The 22276-nt window shown below is 41.4% G+C and overlaps 1 protein-coding gene across 3 annotated transcripts in view; it reads left to right on the forward strand.

Moving 5' to 3' along the window:
• Nucleotides 1–10485: 10485 nt before the first annotated feature.
• MYLK (myosin light chain kinase) overlaps nt 10486–22276 on the forward strand; it is a 267670-nt gene continuing 255879 nt past the window's right edge. For 2 of the 3 annotated variants that reach the window (XM_059920958.1, XM_059920959.1), the window contains exon 1: nt 10531–10566. The gene's annotated coding sequence lies outside the window, so the exon portion shown is untranslated. Of the gene's footprint in view, nt 10567–22276 lie in introns of all 3 variants that reach the window. The other variant, XM_059920960.1, reaches the window with a different exon arrangement.

The raw sequence follows: 22276 nt of genomic DNA on the forward strand, positions 1-22276 counted from the left end.
TGGATAAAGATATACTATTCTGACACTAATCAAGAAAAGCAGGAGTATTTATACTAATTTCACACAAAGCAGATTTCAGAGCAATGAAAATTAGGGATAAAGAAGGGCATTAAATAGTGCTGAAGGGGTCAATTCTCCAAGAAGACATAATAATCCTTAACATGTATGTGCGTAACAGCAGAGCAACAAAATACATGAGGCAAAAACTGATAGAACTACAAGGAGAAATAGATGAATCCACTATTACAGTAGGAGACTTTATCACCTCTCTATCAAAAATAGATATATCAGCAGGTAGAATCAGTAAGGACATAGTTGAATTCACACCACCATCAATCACCTGGAAAAAATTGACATCTATGGACTATCTAACAACAGAAGAATACACATTCTTCTCAAACTCACATGGAACATTCACCGAGATAGACCACATTCTGGACCTTAAAGCACACCTTAAATTCAAAAGAATAAAAACCACACAATGTCTGCTCTCAGACCACAATAGAATTAAACTAGAAACCAATAACAGAAAGATAGCTGGAAAATGCCCCCAAATACTTGGAGATTAAACAATATGCTTCTAGATAACACATAGGTCAAATAAGAAATCTCAAATCTCAAAAACATTGGTGAGGATGTGGAGAATTTGGAACGTCTGTGCATTGTTGGTGGGAATGTAAAATGGTACAGACACTATGGAAATAGTTTGGTGGTTCCTCAAAAAGTTATAAAGAGACTTATCGTATGACCCAGCAATTCCACTCTTAGATATATACCCAACAGAGTTGAAAACAGGGACTCAAACAGATACTTGTATGCCAATATTCATAATGGCATTGTTCACAATAGCCAAAAAGTGGAAACAAGCGGCCATCACTACATGAATGGATAAAGAAAATTTGGTTTATACATACAATGGAATATTATTATTCAGCTATAAAAAGAAATGAAGTTTTGATACATGGTACAATATAGATGACCCTTGTTTTATGCTAAATGAAATAACCACACGAAAAGGACAAATATTGTATGATTCCACTTATATGAGGTATCTATTAGACTAGGCACATTGATAGAGACAGGAAGTAGAATGGAGGTTACCACAGACTGGAGAGAAGGGGGTATGGGGAGTTATTGCTTAATGTACATAGAGTTTCTGTTTGGGATGATGAAAAAGGTCTGGAAATACATAATGGTGGTGGTTATACAACACTGTGAATGTACTTAATGTCACTAAATTGTACATTTAAAACTGGTTAAAATGGTATATCATATATATTTTGCCACAATTTTTAAAAAGTGAAAAAAAAATTGACATGATAGGGAAAACAGAGCTGAAGGAAAAGGAAGAGCCAGATAAAAGTGAGTGAGAGGAGCAAAGCCAGGAAATCTCAGAAATCCAGCCACCAAAATTTTTTTAACACTCCACAGAAACAACAAAATGGAGAGTTCTTTGAAGTTAAAAAAGCTATCTGGATTAAATCTCCTTCTAAAAGTTCAGGAAAATAAAATTCATGTTAAAATGAACAACAGAAAAGAGTCAAGGTCAACTCTCAGGCAAAACTAAGAAAAAAAAAAGGAATAAGGATCAGATCAGATTAACATCCCTACAATGAATACCTGCCAGAAAGATATGCTCAAAAAACAAATCAAAGCTCTAATATCCTAAGAGAGCTAAAAGTCATTGAAAAAGTGACATAAGAACAACATACATCAGAATTAGAGAAACTCAGAAATTGGATCAGAACTCAAAGAAGAATTAGAATAGTAAAAAAAAAAATTTGAGAAATGAAGATTAAACTATAAGTGACACAAGAGCAAAGAAACACAACAAGAAAAACCTTGAAAGAGAAGGTGAAAAGGAGAGAAAGTTTTAAAATCAAAAAGAAATGAAGGGGCTTCCCTGGTGGCGTAGTGGTTGAGAGTCTGCCTGCCAGTGCAGAGGACACGGGTTCGAGCCCTGGTCCAGGAAGATCCCACATGCCGCGGAGCAACTGGGCCCGTGAGCCACAACTACTGAGCCTGCGCGTCTGGAGCCTGTGCTCCGCAACAAGAGAAGCCGCGATAGTGAGAGGCCCGCGCACCGCGATGAGGAGTGGCCCCCGCTTGCCGCAACTGGAGAAAGCCCTCGCACAGAAACGAAAACCCAACACAGCCATAAATAAATAAAATAAATAAAGAATTTTTAAAAATAAATAAATAAAAAAAAAAAAAAAAAAAAGAAATGAAGGAGGTTTCCCTGGTGGCACAGTGGTTAAGACTCTGCCTGCCAATTCAGGGGACACAGGTTCAAGCCCTGGCCCGGGAAGATCCCACATGCCGCGGAGCAACTAAGCCCATGTGCCACAACTACTGAGCCTGCGTGCCACAACTACTGAAGCCCGTGCACCTAGAGCCTGTGTTCCGCAACAAGAGAAGCCACTGCAATGAGAAGCCCATGCAGCACATCGAAGAGTAGCCCCCACTCACCACAACTAGAGAAAGCCTGTGCGCAGCAATGAAGACCCAAGGCAGCCAAAAATAAAAATTAATTAATTAATTTTTTTAAAAAAATGAAAAAGGAAATTCAAAGTATTTGTGGGAAAGGAACAAATATCGAAGACAGGCAAAAGAGGTCCAACATACAGATAATGGAAGTTCCCAGGGAAGCAACTTAAAGCAAGGGAACAGAACAAATATTAAAAATTATAATTAAAGAAAAACTTTCCTGAAATTAAATATATAATGTAAATATAGAGAAACTTAATATATATGTTTAAAGCTACATTTTGAAAGAACACACTGTCTACCTGAGAAATAGCAAACCAGAATAATCAATATACATATTCTAGTAAAATTACTGGACTTTAATGAAAAAAGATAAAGTTCTTTAAGTATCTATGCAAAAAGAGCATGTAACTTAAAAGTGATAGAAAAGTAGACTATCAGACTTTTTAACAGCAATTCTTTATGCCATAAGTAAGTGGCAAAACATATTTAAGATTTTCAAGGAAAGAAAATGCAAGTCAAGTAAAATATCCAGTAAAATTGACCTTCAAGTATAAATGGCATAGACATATTGTAATCAACATAAAAGAACTCAGGTAATACTCTTTCCATAAGCCCATCCTAAGGAATCTACAGAGGACAAGCTTTCAGACAACCAAAATGGCTAGATTAGAGAGACATAAGGAATTAATGATGAGGATTAAATATATGTTTACCTATGGAACTAAGATTAAATGAGGGCTGGGAATTCCCTGGCAGTCCAGTGGTTAGGACTCCACGTTTCCATTGCAGGGGGCACAGGTTCAATCCCTGTTTGGGGAACTAAGATCCCATATGCTGTGCGGCATGGCCAAAAAAAAAAAAAAAGATTAAATAAGGGCTAAATGAGGAAGATTATAGTACACACGGGCTAGCTATAGAAGCTGACAACTATTAGAGCCCAATTATAATAAAATGGATAATATATGCAAAAATTAACTGTTTTCAACAATTAGAATTGGTGGTGATAGTATTAATATTGTTATTTTGACATTGTTGTGTGTTTAATATGAAATAAAACAAAGTAGTAAATTGGGATATTCTAATTTCATCATCCCGTAAATTCTTTTTTTTCAATAGATTTTATCTCCAATTGTTTATTGTTAGTAACTAAAAATAAAATTAATCTTTTTATATTAACCTATTGTTCTCTAATGCTGGTAAATTTATTTATTAAATATAATAGTTTTGGTGTATATTTCTTAGCATTTTTAAAATAACAATTATGAAATCTACAAATAAAGACACCTTTGCTTCTTCCTGTCCAATCTGAATGTCTTTTAATTCTTTTTTACACGTTATTGCTGAAATGTTGAATAAGACTGATGAGAGCGGACAATCTTGCCGTGTGCCGAATTTTACAGCAAAAACATTCAGTGTGATAACTAAGCATGGCGTCAGTGCTATATTTTTCTGTAGAAGCTCTTTATCAGATTGAGGAAGTTCTCTTCTGTTCCTAATTTGGTGATAGTTTTTCTCACAAATTTGTTGTTAAATTTTTGTTATATGTTTTTTCCTGCCTCTATTTAGATGATCATATGGATTTTCTCCTTTATTCTGTTAATATGGTGAAATGTATTTCCAAATGTAAAACCAAATTTGCATTCCTGATATAAACATTACTTGGTCAGTTACTTGATATATTAACCTTTTTTTTTTTTTTACTGGATTTTATTTGCTAATATATAAAAGGTTTTTTTTTTTGATGATCATATGGTTTTTATTCTTCAATTTGTTAATATGGTGTATCACATTGATTGATTTGTGTATATTGAAGAATCCTTGCATCCCTGGGATAAATCCCACTTGATCATGGTGTATGATCCTTTTAATGTGTTGTTGGATTCTGTTTGCTAGTATTTTGTTGAGGATTTTTGCATCTATATTCATCAGTGATATTGGTCTGTAATTTTCTTTTTTTGTAGTATCTTTGTCTGGTTTTCATATCAGGGTGATGGTGGCCTCGTAGAACGAGTTTGAGAGTGTTCCTTCCTCTGCAATTCTTTGGAAGAGTTTGAGAAGGATGGGTGTTAGCTCTTGTCTAAATGTTTGATAGAATTCACCTGTGAAGCCATCTGGTCCTGGACTTTTGCTTGTTGGAAGATTTTTAGTCACAGTTTCAATTTCATTACTTGTGATTGATCTGTTCATATTTTATATTTCTTCCTGGTTCAGTCTTGGAAGGTTATACCTTTCTAAGAATTTGTCCATTTCTTCCAGGTTGTCCATTTTATTGGCATAGAGTTGCTTGTAGTAGTCTCTTAGGATGCTTTGTATTTCTGTGGTGTCTGTTGTAACTTCTCCTTTTTCATTTCTAATTTTATTGATTTGAGTCTTCTCCCTTGTTTTCTTGATGAATCTGGCTAATGGTTTATCAATTTTGTTTATCTTCTCAAAGAACCAGCTTTTACTTTTATTGATCTTTGCTATTGTTTTCTTTGTTTGTATTTCGTTTATTTCTGCTCTGATCTTTATGATTTCTTTCCTTCTGCTAACGTTGGGTTTTGTTTGTTCTTCTTTCTCTAGTTCCTTTAGGTGTAAGGTTAGATTGTTTATTTTAGATGTTTCTTGTTTCTTGAGGTAGGCTTGTATTGCTATAAACTTCCCTCTTAAAACTGCATCCCATAGGTTTTGGATCATTGTGTTTTCATTGTCATTTGTCTCTAGGTATTTTTTGATTTCCTCTTTGATTTCTTCAGTGATCTCTTGGTTATTTAGTAACATATTGTATAGCCTCCATGTGTTTGTGTTTTTTATGGATTTTCCGTGTAATTGATTTCTAAACTCATAGCGTTGTGGTCAGAAAAGAGGCTTGATATGATTTCAATTTTCTTAAATTTACTGAGGCTTGATCTGTGACCCAAGATATGATCTATCCTGGAGAATGTTCCATGTGCACTTGAGAAGAAAGTGTAATCTGCTGTTTTTGATGGAATGTCCTATAAATGTCAATTAAATCTGCCTGGTCTATTGTGTCATTTAAAGCTTGTGTTTCCTCATTAATTTTCTGTTTGGATGATGTGTCCATTGGTATAAGTGAGGTGTTAAAGTCCCCCACTATTATTGTGTTACTGTCGATTTCCTCTTTTATAGCTGTTAGCAGTTGCCTTATGTATTGAGGTGCTCCTATGTTGGGAGCATACATATTTATAATTGTTATATCTTCCTGGATTGATCCCTTGATCATTATGGAGTGTCCTTCCTTGTCTCTTGTAACATTCTTTATTTTAAAGTCTATTTTATCTGATATGAGTATTGCTACTCCAGCTTTCTTTTGATTTCCATTTGCATGGAATATCTTTTTCCATCCCCTCACTTTCAGTCTGTGTGTGTCCCTAGATCCTAAGTGGATCTCTTGTACACAGCATATATACGGATCTTGTTTTTGTATCCATTCAGTGAGCCTGTGTCTTTTGGTTGGAACATTTAATCCATTCACGTTTAAGGTAATTATCAATATGTATGTTCCTATTACCATTTTCTTAATTGATTTGTGTTTGTTTTTGTAGGTCTTTTTCTTCTCTTGTGTTTCCCACTTAGAGAAGTTCCTTTAACATTTGTTGTAGAGCTGGTTTTGTGGTGCTGAATTCTCTTAGCTTTTGCTTGTCTGTAAAGCTTTTGATTTCTCCATCGAATCTGAATGAGATCCTTGCTGGGTAGAGTAATCTTGGTTGTAGTTTCTTCCCTTTCATCACTTTAAATATGTCATGCCAATCCCTTCTGGCTTGTAGAGTTTCTGCTGAGAAATCAGCTGTTAACCTTATGGGAGTTTCCTTGTATGTTATTTGTCATTTTTCCCTTGTTGCTTTCAATAATTTTTCTTTGTCTTTAATTTTTGCAAATTTGATTACTATGTGTCTCAGCATGTTTCTCCTTGGGTTTATCCTGCCTGGGACTCTCTGTGCTTCCTGGACTTGGGTGGGTATTTCCTTTCCCATGTTAGGGAAGTTTTCAACTATAATCCCTTCAAATATTTTCTTGGGTCCTTTCTCTCTCTCTTCTCCTTCTGGGTCCCCTATAATATGAATGTTGTTGCGTTTAATGTTGTCCCAGAGGTCCCTTAGGCTGTCTTCATTTCTTTTCATTCTTTTTTCTTTATTTTGTTCCACAGCAGTAAATTCCACCATTCTGTCTTCCAGGTCACTTATCCATTCTTCTGCCTCAGTTATTCTGCTATTGATTCCTTCTAGTGTAGTTTTCATTTCAGTTATTGTATTGTTCATCTCTGTTTGTTTGTTCTTTAATTCTTCTAGGTCTTTGTTAAACATTTCCTGCACCTTCTCGATCTTTGCCTCCATTCTTTTTCTGAGGTCCTGGATCATCTTTGCTATCATTATTCTGAATTCTTTTTCTGGAAGGTTGCCTATCTCCACTTCATTTAGTTGTTTTTCTGGGGTTTTATCTTGTTCCTTCATCTGGTACATAGCCTTCTGCCTTTTCTTCTTGTCTATCTTTCTGTGAATGTGGTTTTTGTTCCACAGGCTGCAGGACTGTAGTTCTTCTTGCTTCTGCTGTCTGCCCTCTGGTGGATTTGTAAATTCTTGAGAACCGGAATTCTCCATGTGGAATTTCTTCTGAGATCCTGATGTAATTTAGCAGGGGTTAATTTAAAACACTGTAGTCCTGAAATTGAATTAGAAATAGTAACATGAACTCGTGACATATTCTATCATAATTCTACCTATTGAAAAGACATAGAAACAGTTATCAACCTAGTAGCAATGAACACCCCCTAGTGTCCATATCAATAAAGGTATCAATAAATAAACGTAATTAGTGCTTCTTTTGGAGAAATGGCTGATTCCAGGTCTGGAGCAGCAAATGTACAAAATGAGCCTGGAACATCTTGTTATACTAGGTAGCAAGGAAGATACCTACTGGCCAAAGATTGGACAATTTGAGCTTTAATAAAGATTAGAATTACAGTAGATTGAAACACATCAACTATGTGTAAATCCATGAATTATAATGACACTAAGAAACCTAATTAAGTCACCTTTTGAGGATGACAGAGAACCAATTCATTATCTTGAAAACTGGTGTAAATTAAAAGAAAAAAGTAAGTATTTATCCAAATTTTCTCTTATGAACTTATGGTAACAAAATACTGGATGAGAGGAAACATCTCCTTATAAACTTATTCAGCTAATAAATAAAAACAAAATTATAGAATTAAAATATCATCGTTTTGCAGCCCTCAGTGACTTAATTCAGGGTTCTAGGAATTCAGCATGAACACCTGCTAGCCTCAAAAGAAAGAGCAAAACCAGACATTACCAACCTCCCGATGAAAGAACACACCACCATCTACAGTTTTGCCAGACAGATGGAACCTCAGACTGGTGAAACCTCTGGGGCAGTTGCCAGTTTGCAAGAAATGCAGAGGACAGAGGAATATGCTGAAGTACCCTATTGAAATACAGCTCCCAGACTGTGGGAAACTCCACAGGTCAAAAGGCCTACTGTCCTTCCACAGATAAACTGTAACAAAAGGCTTAAAAGGCACATCAAGTTAAAAATAAATAAATAAATAAATAAATGGTTGGGCTTCCCTGGTGGCGCAGTGGTTGAGACTCTGCCTGCCAATGCAGGGGACACGGGTTCGAGCCCTGATCTGGGAGGATCCCACATGCCACGGAGCAACTAGGCCCGTGAGCCACAACTACTGAGCCTGCGCGACTGGAGCCTGTGCTCCGCAACAAGAGAGGCTGCGATAGTGAGAGGCCCGCGCACCGCGATGAAGAGTGGCCCCCAATTGCCGCAACTAGAGAAAGCCCTCGCACAGAAACGAAGACCCAACACTGCCATAAATAAAGAAATTAATTAAATTAAAAAAAAAAAAGGGCAAGATGCAACTTGGGAGATAATTATGTAAAGAAACTAGCAAAAGTGATAGGGATAGGGATGGGGCACATGCAGAGGCTTCTGGGGTGGCTGGCAGAGGTCTATTTGTTGACCTGGGTGGTGACTGCAAGGATGTTTGCCTCATAAAAATTCACCAGTCTATATAATCTATATATTTGTTTTGTGTGGTTTTCTGTACTTGTGTTTTATATTACTATAAAATGCATAATAAGTACTCCTTTACCTGGAATAAACAGTTTGGGGGGGGGAAGGAAAGAGTCCAAATGAAGAGATCAGAAAGCTCTACAAAATATTTCATATCAGATGCAAACTAAATATTAGGCAAGAGGAAAAATATTAATTTTGAAAAGGCTGTGTAGTTATCCTCCAAACCAATGAGGGATTCTTAACACACAACAAAGGAAAATATCAGAGGAACCCTGGGGCTGAAATTTCAGAGCTGGAAGATGCCTGAAAAAAACAAAAAACATCCCAAGGAGCTTCCTCATTTTCCAGATTAGAAAACTGAGGGCCAGAGATGGTGACTCCCGCAAGCTCCACGAAGCTAGTGCCAGAACCAGGTCTAACATTCAGGTCTCCCAATCTGGGACTCTCCACCACAGAACAGACTTTGCTTCCTTTAGATTCAATTTTTTTTTTTTTTTAAGAAGTAGCTGAGCTGAACATTTTTAATATTTCTCCAGAACATCCCATGATAACGTTTCAAAATGCATTCACAGCTGGATCTTCTGCGGGGAAAGAAGATATAGAAATGCTTTCTCAGAGCTGGGTCTGGTTAGCCTAACAGCAGAATTGGGTGGGGGAACCCTGGCCTGAACCTTTGAGAGACTGTCTCTAATCTTAGGCCGTTCTCTCTTTGCCTTCTATAGCCTCTTCCCCTACCTCTCCCTTCCTCTTTCTTGCCTCGCCTTGGTCTGATTGCCTCTCCATTAAGTAGATATAGATCATACTCGCACGTTTAAAAGTAAACTCTGGGGCTTCCCTGGTGGTGCAGTGGTTGAGAATCTGCCTGCCAATGGAGGGTACACGGGTTCGAGCCCTGGTCTGGGAAGATCCCACATGCCGCGGAGCAACTGGGCCCGTGAGCCACAATTACTGAGCCTGCGCATCTGGAGCCTGTGCTCCGCAACAAGAGAGGCCGCGATAGTGAGAGGCCCGCGCACCGCGATGAAGATGGCCCCCGCTTGCCACAACTAGAGAAAGCCCTAGCACAGAAACGAAGACCCAACACAGCCATAAATAAATAAATAAATAAATTAAAAAAAAAAAAAGTAAACTCTGTTAGGCGCTATCCTAAGCGCTTTACCTGGCTTATCTCAACTGAAGCCTTACATTCCTATGAGGCAGACTGTCCCATTTTAGAGATAAGAAGACGGAGTAACAGAGATTAGTAATTTGCCCAAAATTTTGCAGCTGTAAAGTAAGGGGTAAGAGTTCTCAACTCCAGAACCCGCCTTTTTAAGGACTATGTTATCCAGGCAGAACAAAATTGCGCCTTGTGTCCAATTTTGAAAATGAGCAAGTTTTTCGCGATACTTTGTCCAAAAACCAAAATTGCATTCATTTGGGGGAATCTACTCGATTCGTTGTTGTTTTTGATAGCCACATCAAAGAAAAAATTAATTTTAAAGTCTACAGACTTTTTCAAGTGTGTGTTCTTCTTTTGTGTATCGAGTGGTCTTCCACGGGAAAACATGAGAAAACACCCTGAAGGCCACCAGTCCGGTGTGCAAGGAGGAGTTGGGGCGGTGTCGGGGGAAGGGCGAGGTGGACTGACGTCCAGCGCTCGGTTCCGCTCCGGATTCTCCTCTCCCGACCCGGGGGAGGAGGGCGGGTAGGCGTGGCGGAAGGACCGCAGGTCCATTCCCAGAGCGCTATGCAAATGACATGCAAATCAGCGCGTGTGAGCCAGAGGCGGCCTTTTGGGTCTGGACTCGGAGCGTCGTGCTCTCAGTCGCTAGCACGCTCGCGTTTGCTCTCCCACTTGCTCGCTTTCTCAGCGGCCACTCACCCTCGCCCCGCCCCGTCCCGTGCGGGACTTGCCTCGCGGGCTCCCCGCGCCTCCCGTTCCGCAGCCGGCGGCGGATTGAGCGCTGAACCTGCGCTGCGCGCCGGTGGCCGGGACGCCCCCGCCGAGCGCCGTGCCTCGGCTCCCGGGCCGCCTTCGCCGCGCGGGTGAGTGAGCCCGCCCCACGCTTTTGTCCCGGCGCGGTCCCTGGGAGTCACTCCCCGAGGGCGGGGGTCCCGGGGTCGGGACCCCCTCCCTCGGGAGCCTGCCCTTGGCTCCACTGTTCGAGAGGGGTTCCTACGTGCGGCGAGGAATTGGGGCGGGGTGTGGCGCGTAAGGCGGCGACCCCAGCGTTTTCAGGCAGCACGGTTTTCTTTTGAAAGGTGAGGTGCTTGGGGACAGTTACGCGGTTGTCTCTATAGGCGTCATCCGAAGGGGGCGCTTTTGATTTGAGGGCTGCAAATCGCCGCTAGCCTTCAAGGAAGAGAGGTGGGCTCTTCTCCCAGCTGCGGGGGCGGAGGTGCCACGTGAAAGTCCTCCTAGCCTAAATGCGAGTCTGGGAAGAGAGGGCAGTGGCGGCAGCCCCGGCGTCCCAGGCAAAACTGGGGCGTCGGGCGTCACAGTCTTGCTCTCACTCCCTGCTCCTCACTGAAGCCCCTCGCCTGCTCTGCCTCCTTGTCTTCAAGCGGAGTTTCATGGTTGAAGGACCCTTGTTCGCAGATCATTGCGGTTGGAAAGTTTAGGCTAAACTAATTCCCAGGTGTTAGCTGTCTATGGTTAAGGCAGAACTCCTCCCTGGAACTTGTGGCTACTTACACTCTTCAAGACCCAAAGGGCTGAATTTCTTGGAGTGGTGTTGCAGATGTGAAGACGGGCTGATGGGGAGAGCATTTTGTTGTTGTTGGGAGAGCACATCCTCTATATAGTAACCTGAAGGAGAAAGACCCAGCTTCTTTGGGTCCTAGAAGGGGTAAAAATAGCCCTTGCAATTGAAGGAGCTGGGCCCTGGTGGGGGAACACCCGGGCAGTGGGAATAGTGCCAGGCCTCAGGCCGCTGGTTTTACCATCCCTCCTCTCCCCAAGTGCAAAGAGCAGAGTATGTGCAATCCGCCCCTGCGCCCCCCAAGCCCTCGGGAGACTGCCTAGCGTTGCATCCCCCTTCCAGCTGGGGCTGTAGGTTCTTCCCTGATTTAGTGCAATCTTTTGTCAAAATGCACAACTTGTCAATGAGTTATTTGCAAATGAGGGGCTTGAGAGGACCATTTAGGGAACCCCTCACACTTCAAAGCATTGGGGATCCACAGTGCAAGTCTCTGGGGGAAGTGTAGGTGCTTCTGGGTGCCTAAAAGGCATTTCAGGTTCTAGTAAAATAGTTTTTGTTTTTGTTTTTTATTTTTGTTTTTTTCACTTTATTTCCCTCTTCCCCTCCATCTCTGTACTTTTAAATTCTTGACCCCTGTCCCTTCTCTCTTCGGTGATCCTCTGTCTTAGTCTCTTTCCCTGCCCTGCATACTGCAGGGATGTAGAAGGTGATGCTGCTGGCACCATAGTGCCCTAGGCTGGTATGGAATGTTCTTTCTTCATGCCCAGAGTGAGGTTGGCTCTTTGTCTCCCATCCTAAGTGGGCCAGTAGCCTTCATCCAGAGCAGGGAGGAGCCTGGGCACTTGGCCCTGGGTGGGGAGTGGCTGGACGCTGGCTACTGGATGGGGTAGTGGGTACTCTAGGGACTTGCACAAGAGCCTTTTCACCAAGATGGGCCTCTCTGTCCCCTCACTCATGATACAAAATAATGCTGGTCCTCATGCACTACTAGGCATGAGCTAGGAAAACTACCCCACAGTGGCAAAGGATTTGTGTGTTTGGTTTCTTTTGTGCAGTAACTAAATAACTGAGGAGAGGGTAGCTGGGGCCTTGGAGTATTTTCTTTATATGAGGTTTGCTGATCCTCTCATCAGGAGACTTTTTCCTCAGGGGTTAGATCTTGGGAGACATGTACAGAGCAGACTAGGCCCTGGGGAAGTTTCTGGTCTAACTGGGAAGCTTAGGTGGACTCACCTGCTGCCTGGACCTTAGACAGACAGGTGTAGTCACCATAGGGCAGGGGCCTCTGGCTGGCAGCTGCAGGGGAGTCTGTTGGGAAGGCTTGTCAGCAAAGGAGGCTGGCCCCAGATGGTGCTGGGGTTAGGAGAGAGGCCCTTGCAGTGCCACAAGTGGAGGAGGGGTTTTGATCGTATCTGGGGAGTTCTGCCCCAGCCTGAGAGGAATAGACTGTGAATGCTCTGGGGTCACCGTGTACTCAGTGTCTACAAGAATGACCCCTTGCTTTTTCCCCCAAAATATGAGTCTGAGTCTGTGAAACAGTTGATTTATTGGCTCTTTGCCTTTTAAGAGGTTCAAGAGGTGACAATTTGAGAATGCAGCCCAGCCTGGAGGTAGGGGTACAGAGATCCCATGAACACGTGGACTTTTATTTAGTATCTTTCTGAGAACAACACTTCTTGGTATTCTGGAAATATACACCAGGGCCGCTTGGAAGCCTAACTACCCTTCCCCCAGTTCAAACCAACACACTCTGATTGGGAAATTGTTCATTCTTAAAAGCTTCCTGTCCTATCCTTTCTGTAAATGTAGGGAAATTTAGAGCACAACCCTTAGAAAGTAACCTTTCCCAACAGAAGACGTTGTCCTCTCCCAACTTGACTATTTGTCGTTCTCCTCTGACCGCCAGAGAGTGCACCCAGAGGACGCGAGGTAGGACTGTCTGCATGTGGACACCATGTGACTTCTGCCCCCTTCCTTCTGCTCCCTTAGCCTCCTGCTCCACAGGCACTGAAAGGTGAGTGTGCTGGGCCGGGGTCTGCTGTGTGAGCCTCTCCCACCTGTGCCGTTCGCAGATGAATGCCCTTGTCTCTTTATTGAGTTCTGGCTTCATACTTTTCCATTTGTTTTAAGCCAACAGGTTGAGCAAATGCAATTCTTACAGTCTCAAGGTGGGTGGACCTCAGTATTTGTCACTACAGGTCAGCAGATGCATCCCTCCTGCCCTGTTGGATGCACCTGTTGTCAGGGCTGCAGCCCTTGTGAAATGGAGGAGAGCCAGTAAGAATTGCTCCCTGTTTGTAGCTTGTGGGGATAAGGCTGGGTTTCCAGATGCTCACATTGTCCTCCTGCTCACCGTCCCTTTTATCTGAGGGTGAATGCTCACAATGGACACCCCACAAGGGAGCTGTGGGAATTTATGTATAGATCTGGCTTCTTGAATATCCCACTGTTGTCCCCTCCCCCCATTGTTGGTACTTCTGTCCCCCTTTCTCCCCTCCCCTCTTCCCTTGGGCCCTCTGGAGACAAAAGAAACGGGGTGAGGAGAGGATTTCCTTTTCTTTCAGATCTGCTGCTTGATTCCGCCCTCCTCCCCCCAACCCCGGACTCTGGGCCCCCAGATCGGGATGGATGCTGATTTGTTAATGCAGGACCTTATGAGTTAGTTCTCAGAATCTTTCAGGAACCAAATAGCTACACTGTTGAGCTTTCATCGTTGAGGATGCTGCTTATGTTTTTTGTTTTCAGAGATTGCTATTTCTGGTACAGAGTAGCTCTCCGTCAGATTTCTGGCAGGACAGGCAGCACGAGAGTAGAATGTGATCTTTGGAGTTAAACTTGGGTTTAGAGCCATGCTGTTCACTTACTGGCTGGACGCTCCTGGGTATGGTATTTAACCTCTGTGGGCTGACTGCAGTTGCTTCTTCTGACAATGAAGGTGGTTATAAAAGTGAAATGAATATGTGAATATAAGGAGGCACAAAAGAAGGAATACCCATTATTCCACATATTGAGTAGTGTTCGCTAGGTCTGTGGAATGACCTGTACATCAGCCAACAAACATGAATTAGACCTCCTCTCCAATCAAGCCCTGTGGAGGATTATAAAAGGAAGGTAGTATGCCCAAGAGACTTTGGGTTTTTGTGGGGAAACAGCTAACATGTATGACGTATATAATTAGAAAACAGGGATAAGTTCTGTGGTACAGACTCATTTGGGGGAATTTCAGAGGCTGGGGTGATAAGGAAAGGCCTCGAAGATGAGGAGGAGGGAAGGTGGGTACAGGCCCGAAGAGAAGAAGGTGGGAACACTTGGTTCCAGTGTCCAGACGCTCTCAGCTCCTCCTTTGTTAGAACCTGGTGAAGAACCTTTGACCCTGTGGTGAGCTCTCAACCATGCAGGACAGCTTGTCCTGAGACTTATTTTAGGGGTGTTTTCCCTCTGCTGCCCAGAATATTCCTGGAACAATTTTGTTTTCACTTTATACTGGATCAAAAATTATGTGAGGCAAATCTATAGCCAGAGTGAAAGCCCATCCCATGAAGACTTTTGGGTTCCCGGGGCTCTGTGTTCTTTCCTCATGCCTCATTTCTGTCAGTCCACCTGACACCTGCGTTATAGTGAGGTGGACAACCTTGTCTAAGAGGCCAAGGCGTTGGGTGGCAGAACCGGAAACAGCCAGAGTTATTATCGCTCCACCCTGCTGGAGGATGGTGATGGGGTGGGAAGGCCTGACCTCGGCCAGAGAAATGGATGCATGTCGGTTCTATCATCTGTCCCACCAGGTTCTCCAAAGTCCCTGAAGGCTGTCCTCTTTAGTCTGAGGGTGCCCTGGGGAGCAGGGGTGAGTGTTCCTTATCTGGCCTGACTCTGTGATCACTGCCATCTGTCTGCTGCCAGGGCCCCTGTGTACCTTATATCTGCCCACACAGCTTCCACCCATCCCTGAAGTCATAGCCCCCATCCCACCTAATAGCTAGACTCGACACCTGTGGCTGACACTGTCTTCTGGGTCTGCCTTGACTCTGGAATGTACCATCTTTCGCAGGAATTTTCACCCTATGAACAGTTGGAGGCTCTGGCCATCTGCACTGACCCTGGCAGGAATGCTCTTCTCCTTTTTTAGGGCTGGACTAGGTAGAATGTCTCCTGAGGCTGTGTGACAAACCAGGAAGAGGCCGTGGTTTGGAGTCAGCTCCAGCGCTGTCCAGGTCTCTGCAAGGACATATATAAATGGAGGGGGGAACCCCTTCTCTGCTTGCCTGAGGAGGCCGTGGGCAGATGAACAAGTGCTTGGTAACTTTTACTGCAATGCAGTCATAGGTGTGGTGGCCCAGTAGGCCTCGAGTTCCTGAGGGCAAAGGCCATGGTTCGTCTCCGTGTTCTTACTCTTAGACCAGTAAGTAGTCTTAGTACCTGGCACGCCACAGGTGCCTGGACATCTGGGTTGAAGGCCTGGCTAGTGAGTGAGTGGGAGTGTTCAAGAAAGATCCTAAGGCATCTCCCATCTGCTGCTCCCAGAGAAGGTACTTTCTACTCATCTACCTCATGGTTAGGCACAACTGTTCTATTTTTCTCCTAAACATTATGCATTTTTCCTGCGGAGTACTAAGCCTATTCAGAGAATGTGCCTAAAACGGACCTGTTTCTACCCTTCCTCGTTATCCAGGTTAAGTTCTCATTCTGTATTTTTGTTTTAGTGTCAACAGAGCATAGTCACTTGGTAACCTTGTGGAAATGGATATGTTCAAGAAGAGGCAATAGGCTGTTTCAGTGTGCCTATGACTTTCCTCTTATTACTACCGAAGCTTCTGTCTTCATCGTAGGGCCTCATGCTGGGCATGAGACAGTTAATGCAGTTGCTACTGATTTTACCCCATGGCATTTCAACTGAAGTGTTTTAGGAGGTTCTCAGGCTTTTTGTTGTGATTGGACAGTCACCGAGGGCACCAGCTGGTTGCAGATGACCACGGCCACTCAGCCCCTCCTCCTGTGGTTACCCCCTCCTCTGGTTATCCCAGGCAGAGAGAATCCCTGGGTTTTACTTTCATATTGCTATTGCTCACGACCAGACCTTCGCTAGCTCACACTTGGACTCTAAACTGGCTTCTCTGTGGCACAAATATATTTTACACTTGATTGCTTTGTTAATCTTAAAGCCCAGTCTGGCTGTGTCACTCCACCTTCAGAAACCTTCAGTGGCTCCCTGCTTCTCACAGAACAGCCTTAACCTGAAGCGCAAGGGCCTCTGTAATCTGACCTCCAAGGCAATGAGACTTATTAACTTATTGTCCCTGAATCCACTTTCCTGTCTCTTTGCCTTTATGAGTTTATCCTCTCCAGGAATATTCTTCGCTTGCCTCTTTGTCTGACAAGTTCTTCTATCCTTAAATATTTGTTCAGGGAATGAATTAAGTTCCGAATACGTGTCAGGCACTGCCCCAAAATGGAGACTGCCTTTGACCTCCTGAGCTTCAAGTTCTCCTCATTTGAACTTCCGTAGGAACCTTGAATTGGTTCCTGTAAAATTCTTTTGATGGTGACAAGTCATATATTATTATGGAAAGTTTACTTGTTTAGTTTTATTCATGCTAAAATTTTTATATCTACAACCACACTGAAAAAACTTCAAGGGAAAGACATGCCTAAAGCCTTTATCTCCTAATAGCAGTCTTCCAGAACCCACTAATAACAAAATTCCTTTGGGAGCCTTGTTGGCAAAATAATCCATGCCTCCTAGTCCCCAGCCTAGACCTGGGTGGGGTCAGGGAATCTCTGTTTTTACAAAGCTCCCCAGGTGTTTCCAATGTCAGCCAGATTTGAGAATCAATCTTGGTTGCTTTTTCACTATGTAATTATTTCTTTGATTTGTGTATTAGGAAAGATTCTTCAAAATTAACAGAAACCAACTCAGGCTAGTTGAAGAGAAAAAAAAAGATAATAGTTGTATAGTGAAAGGAGATAACATTCCCATATTTTCTTGATTTCAAGTTACCATAGGCTGTAAGATTCATATCAGTTTCTAGATTCTTAGGGGAAAAAAAACACTTCCTTTAATATACACAATTTTAGAAAAATTTCTAAATTTCAATATGCTTTTATTCATATTCACTTTCTTCATCATTATCACAAAGTATTCAGATCCTTCTGAATTGTGTTTGTCTATCAGAATTACACAAGACTTCAAAATAAAATGCTGTTTTTGATGATCTGTGCTCATGATTTTTGAATGTTGAGCCATCCTTGAATTCCTAAGATAAATTCTTGAGTAAATACTTGGTCATGTATAGTTTTTGTAAACACCTTGTTGGCTTTGATTTTCTAACGCTTTATTGGAATTTTTTTTTGCATTTACGGTCATAAGTGAGATAGAACTATTAACTGCCTTTGCTTTCCTTGGTTGATTTTGTGTGTGCCCACAATTTTGGCATCTTCAGCCCCTTTAGGATCGACAGAATAATTCTGAGGAATACTAAAGTATACCAGGGTTTTATCTACATTTCATTTAGGTTAAACTTTTAGCTCTGGTTTAGTTCTATACGAAAATAATGTTGCTAAAAGTTAAATGTCTTCTTCTGAAAGTTAACTGGAAGCTTTGAAAAAACTATTGTTCAGTACCCAACTGATCATGTGTTGCACATGAATTAGAGACACCAACTTTTCCTGTCTTTGAAAAGTCTATGCTTTATTCTGATAAATGTGGCAGTTTCTATTGCCTTTGATTCCATTGCTTGACAAGTGGTAGGCATTGTTTTAGTTACACAATAACTTTTCTTTTCCATGCTGTTTCATGACAGAATCTTTTCTTTTTTTTAATTTTTAAAATTTTTGGCTGCATTGGGTCTTCATTGCTGTGCATGGGCTTTTTCTAGTTGCGGCGAGTGGGGGCTACTCCTCATTGTGGTGCACAGGCTTCTCGTTGCGGTGGCTTCTCTTGTTGCGGAGCCCAGGCTCTAGGCGCGTGGGCTTCAGTAGTTGTGTCTCATGGGCTCTAGAGCACAGGCTCAGTATTAGTGGCGCATCGGCTTTGTTGCTCCGTGGCATGTGGGATCTTCCCGGACCAGGGATCGGACCCGTGTCTCCTGCATTGGCAGGCGGATTCTTAACCACTGTGCCACCAGGGAAGTCCCCGGAATCATTTTTTTTTTTTTTTTTTTCCGGAATCATTTTTAAGACATTTTTTTCTCATTAAGAAAAATTGAGGTATAATTTACATATAATAAAATTAACTTATTTTAGTGTACAACTTTACATTTTGACAGACATAGATAGTCATATAAGCATTACCACAATCAAGATACAGAATATTTCCCTCACTTCCAAAAATTGCCTTGGACACTTTAAAAAAATTTTTTTTTAAATTAATTAATTAATTTTTGGGGGCTGCATTGGGTCTTCATTGCTGTGTGCAGGCTTTCTCTAGTTGCGGCGAGCAGGGGCTACTCTTCCTTGTGGTGTGTGGGCTTCTCATTGCATGGCTTCTCTTGTAACAGAGCATGGGCTCTAAGTGCACAGGCTTCAGTGGTTGTGGCTTGCGGGCTCTAGAGTGCAGGCTCAGTAGTTGTGGTGCATGGGCTTAGTCGCTCCGTGGCATGTGGGATCTTCCTGGACCAGAGTTTGAACCCATGTTCCCTGATTTGGCGGGCGGATTCTTAACCACTGCGCTACCAGGGAAGCCCGCCTTGGGCACTTTTATAGTCAACTCTTCTACCACCTGAAGACCCTAAGTGGGAATCACTGATGTGATTTCTGTACCTATGATTTTGCCTCTCTCAGAATGTCATATGGTACGTAGCCTTTTAAGTTTACCTTCTTTCATTTAGCACAATGTGTTGGAGAGTTATCTGTGTTGTTGGGTATACCAGTAGGTCATTCCTTTATGCTACTGAGTGTTATTTCATTGCATGTATTTCTCTGTTAGCCAGTTGAAGGACATTAGGGCTGTTTCCGGTTTGGGGTGATAATGAATAATTCACTATGAGTATTTGTGTACAGGTTTTTATGTGAACATAGATTTTCATTTCACTTGGGTAAATAGGAATGGGATTGCTGGGTGATATGGTGTATTATAATAAAATGGCAAACTGTTTTCCAAAGTGGCTCTACCATTTTGCATTCCCCACTAGCAATGTACAAGAGTTACAGTTTCCACATCCTTGTCAGCTCTTAGTATTGCCAGACTTTTAAAAATTTTTAGATATTCTAATAGGTATACTTTTATCATTGTGGTTTTAATTTGCATTTCCTTAATGACTAATAATGTTGAGCATCTTTGTTTCATTTTGAGTTTTGAGATATAATTTTTCATTTTCTGGACATGAGTCCAGACATGTTTAGCAAATATTTTCTCATTGTCTATAGCTTGTCTTTTTATTCTCTTAACAAAGTCTATTTTTGCAGAGCAGAAGTTTTTAATTTTGCCGAGGTCCAATTTATCAATTGAAAAAATATATTCTTTTGGTGTTGTATCTAAGAATTACCTAATATGAAGTCATTAAGATTTTCTCCAGTACTTTCTTTAAGATGTCTTATAGTTTTAGGTTTTACATTTAGGTCTAATCCATTTTGAGTTATTTTTTGTACATGGAGCAAGGTATAGATAGAGGTTCTTTTTGCATACAGATGTCCAGTTACTCTAGCACCATAGTGAAATGACTGTCCTTCCCCTTGAAAGATTGAATTGCCTTTGTATCTTTGTTGGAAATCAGTTGAGAATATATGTGTGTGTCTGTTTCTGACTATTCTGTTCCATTGGTTTATGTGTATATCCTTTCAGCAATACCACACTGTCTTGATTATTGTAGGTTTATTTTAAGTTTTGAAATCAGGTAGTGTGAATCCTTCAACTTAGTTCTTCCTTTTCCAAATTGTTTTGACTATTCTATATCTTTGCCTTTCATATATATTTTAAAATCATTTTATTGGTTTCTGCATAAAATCCTGCTGGAAGTTTCATTAGTATTGTATTGAATCTGTAGATCAGTTTAGGGAGAATTGACATGTTAACAACTTTGGGTCTTCTAATACATAAATAAACTCCATCTCTGCACTTATTGAGGTCTTTGATTTCTTCATCAGTGTTTTGTAGTTTTAGCATAGTAAATATTGGACATATTTTGCTAGACTAATAGCTCTGTATTTCATATTTTTGGTGTAATTGTAAATGGCACTTTCAGTAAAATTCTGTTTTCCAGTTGTTCATTGCTAGTACAGTTGACCCTTGAACAACTTGGGGATTAGGAGTACTGACCTTCCTTGCAGTTGAAAATTCGTGTATAACTTGGAGTCAGTCCTCTGTATCTGTGGTTCCTCCTTATCTAAGGTTCTGCATCTGCAGATTCAACCAACTGAGGATCATGTAGTACTGTAGTATTTACTATTGATAAAATTCATGTATAAGTGGACCCACTTAGTTTAAACCCAGTTCAAGGGTCAACTGTAAATACAATTGACATGTTATTTCAGTGGATTTTAAAAAGATTTAAATCAGAGGATAAAGTGTACCAAAATATGTACCTATACAATTTGGAAATTAATATAATTGGTATATAGTTGTTTGAAGTTAACCAACACCATAAAAATATGTAATTTAGGAGGCTGAGTTATAGAACCAATTTTCAACCCTCCTCTGCCTCTTAACTATTTCCCTGAGCTTTTCTCTTTCTAACAATTGATTTTTGTATATTGATCTTTGTATCTTGTGACCTTTCTTATAAATTTATTTATTTATTTATTATTTTTGGCTTCATTGGGTCTTCTTTGCTGTGCGCGGGCTTTCTCTAGTTGCAGCAAGCGGGGTCTGCTCTTGGTTGCAGTGAGTGAGCTTCTCATTGCGGTGGCTTCTCTTGTTGTGGAGCACGGGCTCTAGGCATGTGAGCTCAGTAGTTGTGGCTCGTGGGCTCTAGAGCGCAGGCTCAGTAGTTGTGGTGCACGGGCTTAGTTGCTCCGTGGCATGTGGGATCTTCCCAGACCAGGGCTTGAACCCATGTACCCTGCATTGGCAGGCAGATTCTTAACCACTGCGCCACCACGCAAGTCCCTGTATCTTGTGACCTTTCTAAACTCACTAGTTCTAGTAGCTTTTTTTTAGATTCTTTGGGATTTTCTGTGCAAGTATTATGTTATCTGTGAATAAAGACGGTTTTATTTTCAATCTAATTTATTTGACTTGTATTTATTTTTCTTGCCTTGTTGTGCTGGTTAGGATCTTCAGTATAATGTTAAAAAGGAGTGGTGAAAATAAACATCTTTGTCTTATTTCCAATCTTAGGTGGCAAGCATTCAGTCTCATACCATTATGTTTGATGCTAGCTGTGTGATTTTTGTAGATATTCCTTATTATTTTGAGGAAGTTCCCTTCTATTCCTAGCTTGTTGAGATTTTTTAATTTGAATGGATAATGATTTTTTTAAGTGCTCTTTGTAGATCTATTGAAATGATCATATATATCTTTTTTTTGTCCAAGAGTTGGCAGATTTTTTCTTAAAGGGCAAGTGTCTTAGTCTGTTTAGAATGCTATAAGAAAATACCACAGAATGGGTAACTTATAAACAACAGAAATTTATTGCTCACAGTTCGGGGGGCTGGTAAGTTAAAGATCAGAGTTCCAGCATGGTCAAGTTTTAGAGAGTGTCCTCTTCCTTGTTCGTAGCCAGCACTTTCTTCCTGTGTCCTCTACATGGTAGAAGGGGTTAGGGATCTCTTTGGAGTCTCTTTTATAAGGGCACTAATCCTATTCATGAGAGCTCTATCCTTATGACTTAAGCACCTCCCAAAGGTCCCACCTTTTAATATCATCATCTTTGGGGGTTAGGATTTCAACATATAAATTTTGGAAGGACACAAGCATTCAGATCATAGCAGCCAGAGAGTAAATATTATAGCCTTTGTGGGCCATAGGGTCTCTACTCGACTCTTACAAGGTCTCTAATCAGTGACTCAGCTCTGCCATTTCAGCATGAAACCCACCATAAATAATACATAAATGAATGGGCATGGCTGTGTTCCAGTAGTTATTATTTACAAAGACAGGCTGCATAGTTTGCTGATCTTTGTTT

Source organism: Balaenoptera ricei, chromosome 4, assembly GCF_028023285.1.
Source record: "Balaenoptera ricei isolate mBalRic1 chromosome 4, mBalRic1.hap2, whole genome shotgun sequence".
Taxonomy (NCBI): domain Eukaryota; kingdom Metazoa; phylum Chordata; class Mammalia; order Artiodactyla; family Balaenopteridae; genus Balaenoptera; species Balaenoptera ricei.